Here is an 8,409-nt window from a genome sequence, read left to right on the forward strand (position 1 = left end):
CCCGCAACCAAGGTACATGCCCTTGACCAGAATCGAACCTGGGACCCTTCAGTCCCCAGGCCAATGCTCTATCCACTGAGCCAAAGCAGTTAGGGCAAAAAATCTGCTATTATTAACCGGTACACCTAGTACTTTATCTCTGGAAACCGGACCTACAAATTTAGTGGGAATTACAAAAGACAATAGCCAACACTCACAATTTGCTAATTCATTTCATTCTCTGCAGGGAAATATCAATTATAGAGGGAGTGTTAGTTGGGCTCTAAGTCTGTACAAGGGGATTTAACCAAGGATGTTCTTAGTTGATAATAAGTTTGTATTAGTTGGCTGGGGCTGCCAAGATGAAGTACCACAGCCTGGGTGGCTTAACCAACAGAAATTTAATTTCTCAGAGTTCTGGAGGCTACAAGTCCAAAATCAAAGTCTTGTCAGGGTTGTTTTTTTCTGAGGTTTGTGAGGAAACCTCATCTACTGTAAACGGCCATCTAAAGCTTTAGCAAGCCACTGTGTTTTTCACATCTTCCTTCCTGAAAATGTTTTCTGCTGTTGCTTCATCAGGATTACATTCTCTTGGTTTTCTTCTTGCCCCACTAAAATATCCTCTTCTGTATCCATTTTATTTTCATAGTTGTTGCCAAATTGCATTAAAAACAATCAAGCACCAGCAATGTATGAGTGTGTCATCTTCTAATAGTCTTGTCAATTACGTTGTTATAGAAAGTTTAAAGCAGCCCTGGGCAAACTACGGCCCCGCGGGGCCGAATCCGGCCCGTTTGAAATGAATAAAACTAAAAAAAAAAAAAGACCGTACCCTTTTATGTAATGATGTTTACTTTGAATTTATATTAGTTCACACAAACACTCCATCCATGCTTTTGTTCCGGCCCTCCGGTTCAGTTTAAGAACCCATGTGGCCCTCGAGTCAAAAAGTTTGCCCACCCCTGGTTTAAAGCCATTACCAGTCCGATGGCTATATAGAGATATTCTTTGTTTCTTTAAACAAACTTCCCTCACTCCTATAAAGTTGAACTTTTCCTTTTATTTGGCCATTGGATTTGCTTCTCTGAATCTTCATATTTTTCACCCATTTTTGTTGTTGTTTAGGTTACTTGCTTCCCCCCCTTACCCCAAACAATTTATTAAAGCTTCTCCTATAAGGCAGAGATCAGCCGTTTGTTAATGCTTAAAAATAAATTTTGAACTTTTAGTGAGAACCTAATGATTTTGTTTATATTTTTTACATGTGGATTTTTATTTGTGTATATTAAAAATATCTCTCTTTTAATTATGGAGAGCAGTCTCCAACCCAAAGATTATATATCTTATTTCTAGAACATTTTAAAAAGTTTTTCTTGTTTCATATATTAATTTTCATTTAAATCTTAGATCTATCAGCACATATTTTTTATATGGTATAAAATGGAGATCCAGTTTTTCTAATTGTTTCCATTTAAAAAATGTTTTAAATTACATTTTTAATCTATTGAGTTCAAATAGAAGATGAAAATAACATCATTACTAAAAGTAAGGATGTGGATCTCACTGTTCATGCCATAAAACCCTTGAGGGTTAAAAATGTGAATGGAGAACATGCTGTACTTTAAAATACTCATGTGGCTTAATTATATAATACTTTTTGAATTAGCCTATCAATCTTAGAAATTATATAGTCTACTGGGATTATTTTATTAATAGAATTTTTACAGAAAAATTGAGTAGAAAGTACAGAGTTCCCATATATTCCCCCTCCCTTGACCTCTGATTTCCCTATTATTATTTTGAATTGGTGTGATTCATTTGTTATAACTGGTGAACCAATATTGATATATTATTATTCATTAATGTCATAGTTTATATTATGGCTCACTCTTCACATTGTATAGTTCTGTGGATATTGCCAAATACATAATGTATATAACATTATATCATCATAGAAAATAGTTTTCTGCCTAAAAATCTCCTGTGCTCCAATTATTTATTCCCTTTTCTATCCCCAAAACCTTAGCAACCACTGATCTTTTTATTCTTTCTAGAGCAGCAATTTTTAACCTTTTTCATCTCATGAAATATATTAACTAATTAATCAAATTCTGCACACTAAAAAATGTATTATATCTTTTTGCAGATCTGACAAAAAATAGGTATAATTTTGATTCCTTCACACTGTACAGCTATTGTTCTGGCTGTTGTCATTTATTTATTTGAAAATCTAAATAGTCAGGTGTTGCATGTTTTTAAAATTCTTGCGGCATACCGTGGGAGAATCACTGCTCTAGTATATGCCTTTTCCAGAATGTCATAGAGTTGAAATCATACATTATAAAGCCTTTTCAGACTTCCTTATTTCACTTAGCAATAGGTATGTACGATTCCTGCATGTCCTTTTCTGGTTTGATAGCACATTTCTTTTTATTGTTGAATAAAATCCCATTGTATGGATATGCAACAATTTGCTTATTCATTTACTTCTTGAAGAACATCTTGGTTGCTTCCAATTTTTGGCCAATTGTAAATAAAGCTGCTATAATCATTTTTGTGCAGATTTTTTATAGCCATAGGTTGGCCAACTCATTTGAGTAAGTAGCTAGGAAGGCAATAGCAGGATTGTACCATAAGACAATTTTAATTTTCTAAGGAACTATGAGGCTATCTTTTAAGGGCTGTACCATTTTATATTCTTTCTAGCAATAAATGTGTTCCTGTCCATTGGGCTTTTGAATAAGTAACATCTATTACTCAAACAAATATTGTCCTGAAATGAGCTTATATATATACACTAGAGGCCTGTTGCATGGATTCGTGTACCGGTGGGATCCCTCAGCCTGGCCTGTGCCCTCTTGCAATCTGGGATCCCTCGGGGGATGTCAGATAGCCAGTTTTGGCCTGATCCCCACAGGCCTGATCCAAACAGGAGGAAGCCAATCCTGTGTGTTGAACATCTGTCTCCTGGTGGTCAGTGTGTGTCATAGCGACTGGTCAATCAGTTGTTCGGTCATTCAGTCACTTAGGCTTTTACATATATAGACTAGAGGCCCAGTGCATGAAAATTTGTGCACTTGGGGCGGTCCCTCAGCCCGGCCTGCACCATCTCGCAGTCCGGAACCCCTCGGGGAATGTCCGAATGATGTCTTAGGCCTACTCCCCGGGGGATCAGGCCTAAGCTGGCAGTCAGACATCTCTTTGGCAGTCTGGGAGCCCTCGGGGGATGTCCACCTGCCAGCTTAGACCCGCTCCCTGGGGGATTAGGCCTAAGCTGGCAGTCAGAGATCCCTCTGGCAGCCCGGGAATGGCTGTTAGTCAGACATCCTTAGCAGAGCCGTGGAGGTAGGAGAGGCTCCTGCCACTGCCGCTGCACTGGCCAGCCATGAGCCGGCTTCTGGCTGAGCGGTGCTCCCCCTATGGAAGCACACTGACCAACAGGGGCCAGCTCTTGCATTGAGCATCTGCTCCTGGTGGTCAGTGCGCATCATAGCGACTAGTCGTTCCATAGTTAGGATCAATTTGCATATTACTTTTTTATTATATAGGATATGTACATATTTTTTTCTCATCAAAATGCTTTGATACAAGTTGGTTGACAAAGAAAGAAAAAGCACTCTGCTAGCACAAATTACTAAGGGTTATAGAAGAATTTGTGTACAGAGTGCATGGTAATTAAGCCGGCATTGGGAAACCTGAAATTTCACAACTTTGAATTTAAATAGCTATTTTGCTTTCCTTGGACCTAGAAAGCAGAGTTTGACCTCTTAGTCTTAATATACATCTTAATTTTCTTTCCCCAAAACTTCTGGGAAATTTATTGGGATAAAATTAGTTGCAATAGCCAGTGTGACAGTCTTATTCTCCCCCCCCCCCTTTTTTTTTAAAGAGAAAATATAGAGAGGAATGGAGATACCATATTCAAGGATAAAAAAAGACTTGTGAAACATGAAATTACGAATCATAGCGTGATCCTGCTGGTAGGAGTGTAATAGTTGACTCACCACATCATTTACTGACTTTTCCTAAGTCACACAGGAATAGACACTAAGCCATAACTGAATCTGAGTTTCTATCTCTTCTAAGATTTCTCACCCACAAAAGTGAGGTAGAGAGATAAGATCTTAGCCCAAGCATGTTAGCTATTTTTATTTTGTAGCTATTAGAATGATAACACTAGAAGTATAATATTCCTTAAAGTTATAAATCAAATTAATATTTACCTCAAAACTCATCCTCTGAGAATAGCAATAAGTTCAATATGAGTGAATTTTTGGCATTTTTTTCTCTTATCCTTGGGTCACAACAGAATACAAGGTTTCAGAAAATCTATAGAAATAGGAAAGGTCACCACCTTGTTCTTAATTCCAATCATCTCAACTGCAGATGACCAGCTCAGTAGCAGGGACCTGCATCAAGTCCCTAGAGTCTAGACCAGGGCAGTTGGTGATGTCCCATGAAGTCAGTCCCTGAAAAATCAGCTTCTTTTGTTACCATGCTAACATGGAGGCATTTGAGCAATTTCAAGTAGACAATATGCTCTGGAGTATGCAAAGCTCTTATTGTCCTTCTAGGACCCATCACTTCTTCATAACTGGCTAATTATTTTGTGCATGGTGTTTGTGAGTGCAAGTAAATTTATTTAAATTTAAAATATTTTTAAAAATTGATAAGTTCTTCCTGTTTTTGACCATTGTGAACAAAGAATCTAGAAAATATAGATAACTCCTACATATCAATAAGGAATAAGCAGATTACCCATTAAACAAATGAGTAAAAAACTTACACTGACAGTCCAAAACAGAAAAAATCCAATGACCAATATATATGTAAAAAGGTGCTTGACTTCACTGGTCACTGGAAAAAGACAATTCTTCCACCAGAATTTTTAAAATGAAAAAGGCAATACCAAATATTGAGAAGGATAAGGAATAACTGGGTTTCTCATGTACAGCTGTTTTAGAGTATAACTTGGTACAAATTTAGAAAACTAACTGGCAATCTTGACTTAAGTTGAATGTATGTATATATCCCATGAAAACTAGCAGAAGATATGTGTAAGAATGCTTATAGCAGCATAGCTTTGTAATCGCTAGAAATTAGAAACATTTCTAGTATTTAATTAGAAAAAAATGAATTAAAAATTATGATAGCCTATAGAGTAAAACCCTAATATGCAAATCGACTGAACAGCGGAAGGACCGGTCGCTATGATGCACACTGACCACCAGAGGGCAGACACTCAACACAGGAGCTGCCCCCCGGTGGTCTGGGCGCTCCCACAGGGGGAGCATCGCTCAGCCAGAAGCCAGGCTCACGGCTGACGAGTGCAGCGTCAGTGGTGGTGGGAGCCTCTCCCGCCTCCACAGCAGCACTAAGGACCCCTCCGGGGATGTCTGACTGCTCCTAATCTGGCAGGCGACTGTGCGAGGGCATAGGCCAGGCTGAGGGACCCCCCCCCCCACCCAGTGTACGAATGTTGTGCACTGGGCCTCTAGTAGTTATATAATTAAATAGCCTAGAGCAATGGGAATGATGAAAAGACAATAATACACAAAATAATAATATATACAATAATATGGATGAAACTCATAAATATGATATTATATGGAAAAGATACAATGTCTTACTCCTTTATCACATACAGTTATGAAACTTTTGAACAAATAGAAAAATTACAAAAAAGGCTATAATAAACACCTTTGTATCTAATACTCAAGCTTAACTAAAATTACTTATTTAAGAATGCTTTTTTAAAAAGAAATTTTAAAAATGTAGGTATGTTGAAAAACCCATACTCTATGCCATTCACTTTTTTTCCCCTCCTCAGGGTTAATCTTTATCCAGATTTAGTAAGTATCCTTCTCAATCATGCTGGTTATAATATTATTTCATATGTAAATATTTCTGCTATATATAATACTATTTTGATGTTTAATAATTTTTCTTAAGTTGCATCATACTTACTTATGCCTAGCCACTGCTTTTGTTGGTCAACATTATATTTTCTTGCATGTATTCTTTTTTTTAATATATTTTATTGATTTTTTACAGAGAGGAAGGGAGAGGGATAGAGAGTTAGAAACATCGATGAGAGAGAAACATCATCAGCTGCCTCCTGCACACTCCCCACTGGGGATGTGCCCACAACCCAGATACATGCCCTTGACCAGAATCAAACCCGGGACCCTTCAGTCCACAGGCCGACACTCTATCCACTGAGCCAAACCGGTCAGGCTGCATGTATTCTTATTTATATATCTAGTTCATTCATATTATATCACTCTTTATCCATTCCTTTACTGCTAGATACCTGAGTTGTTTTCAATTTTTAATTATACAAGTAATAATACAAGCTTATGTATACATGACTCCTTAAAATACAATTGCATTCTCTAGATTTTATAATTAGGAAGACACAACATTTTCTATCTTTTGGGGGCACATCTACTTTAGTAGTAATCTTCAGTCTTTTACAAACTTTTTTAAGCACAACATTCAGTTGGGATACATTTATATCTTTATACTATATACACACACATATGCACACATATAACACTGTAAGCCAAGGTTTCACAAAGTAATACTTACCAGATAATATGTGAAACACTATGATAGTTTCTATGTTCCATTTTATCGTATTCCTTTCTATTTTATTTTTGTAAACATTGGTCTGACATAGCAAATTGACTCCATAATTCACTAATGTTTACATTTTTTTTAAAAAAAATTCACCTGAGGAGATATTTAAAGAGAGGAAGAAAGAGAGAGAGAAAGAGAGAGAGAGAGAGAGAGAGAGAGAGAGAGAGAGAGAGAGAGAAACCCATGTGAGAGAGAAACATAGATTGGTTGTCTCCTGAACACACCCCACCCAGGGAGAGAACCTGCATCCTTTTCGTGTACCAGATTACACGCCAACCAACTGAGCACCGGGTGATATCTTTCCTTCTGTGCTAAGTCCATATCAAGGAAACAAATAATTTATCAAAATATTAATCTGTCATAGTCTTGATCCCCTCCCTACCCTGATGTGTTAAGAAGATGAAGTTCCTTCCTTTGGCTTTTGCTATCCACTTGACCATTCCATTAACTTCATTGATTAAAAAAAATATTTCTCTATGTGATGTTGGGAATAACTGAGCAAAAATAATAATGATAATTATAATACTCCCAGTAATTCAGCGTGTATGTGTGTATATGTGTGAGTGGGATGATTATTTAGCATGTCTAGAGGGAAAGGGAAAACCATTTAGTATTTCTCAAAATGCTTTAACCTGATGCTTTAATATTAGAAATACAAACTAAAACAAGGATTTTATTGTCTGTGAATAGGGGTGTGAAGAGATTTTGGGATTTCAGTGAAATGCAGGTTTTGATGATTCTGAATACACATCTTCTTCTGCTATGTGAAAAGTACTTAAATAGAGCCGAACACGAAGGGGTGGGGAGAACACCTTATTAAAATCAGATGTTTGCTAGTCTTATGCAAGGGCTTTTCCTTTGTGAAGATATAAAATGTGTGAGAGACTCCATATGTTGTCTTACTGGTTTGTTTTCTCTTCACTATCAGGTCTACATTAAAGGAGTAGAAATAAATGCAATGTGAAAACGTAATGTACAGTGATGGCCTTTAACTATCTTTTCTTTCCCTCGCTTCCTTTATTTTTTGCACTCTCTCTGTAAAGTAAGTGGAGCTTATGAGTCATCATCTTGTAGAAACAGCAAGTGGTGAGTCATTTCTTAGGAGTTTTAGGGAGTTGTACGTGGCATTTCAAGCACATAAAGTATTTAACCCGTAATTATCCCTTAGCCGTTAATAGTAACATATATGATGTTTTTTTATTTCCACAAATGCAGTTAGCGTTATTATTATGTGTGTGTGTGGGGGGGGAGAGTTTCTGACAGATTATTCACACATGATTAGTGATTTTCTTTTCTTTTTATATTTTGGAGTTTTATTTGCCTTTACAGTTACAACTAGAATTTTGGAAAAACTGTTTTTCTAATTTTTTTTTCCTTAATACTTCCACAAGCACCCTTTTATTGTTGCTATAATAGGTTTGCCAGTGCATTACCAAGTCAAATATATAAAGCAATTCCTCTGGGTTCATGCTACTGGTAACCACAAAAACAAAACAAAATTATGTTTCTTACAGGTAGTCAAATTGTTTAAAAGGTACACGACGTTTTCCTTATTTCATAAGAGTGTTACTGTGTAGAAAGATTCCATTCCATTTCCATTACTCATGTTGCAAATACAAATAGAAAAAAAATTTTTGAATAATTATCTTTTCCCTTCTCAGCTGACAAAATAAACATGATCTTAGAAGGCTGGTCTACATGTCAAGATTGATTTGTAATTATATCAATCAATTCACTAGTTAGTAACTAATTAATTAGTTCAATACATACTTATGATAGGTGCCCAAA

Source organism: Myotis lucifugus, unplaced genomic scaffold (assembly GCF_000147115.1).
Source record: "Myotis lucifugus unplaced genomic scaffold, Myoluc2.0 scaffold_31, whole genome shotgun sequence".
In the NCBI taxonomy this organism is placed as follows: domain Eukaryota; kingdom Metazoa; phylum Chordata; class Mammalia; order Chiroptera; family Vespertilionidae; genus Myotis; species Myotis lucifugus.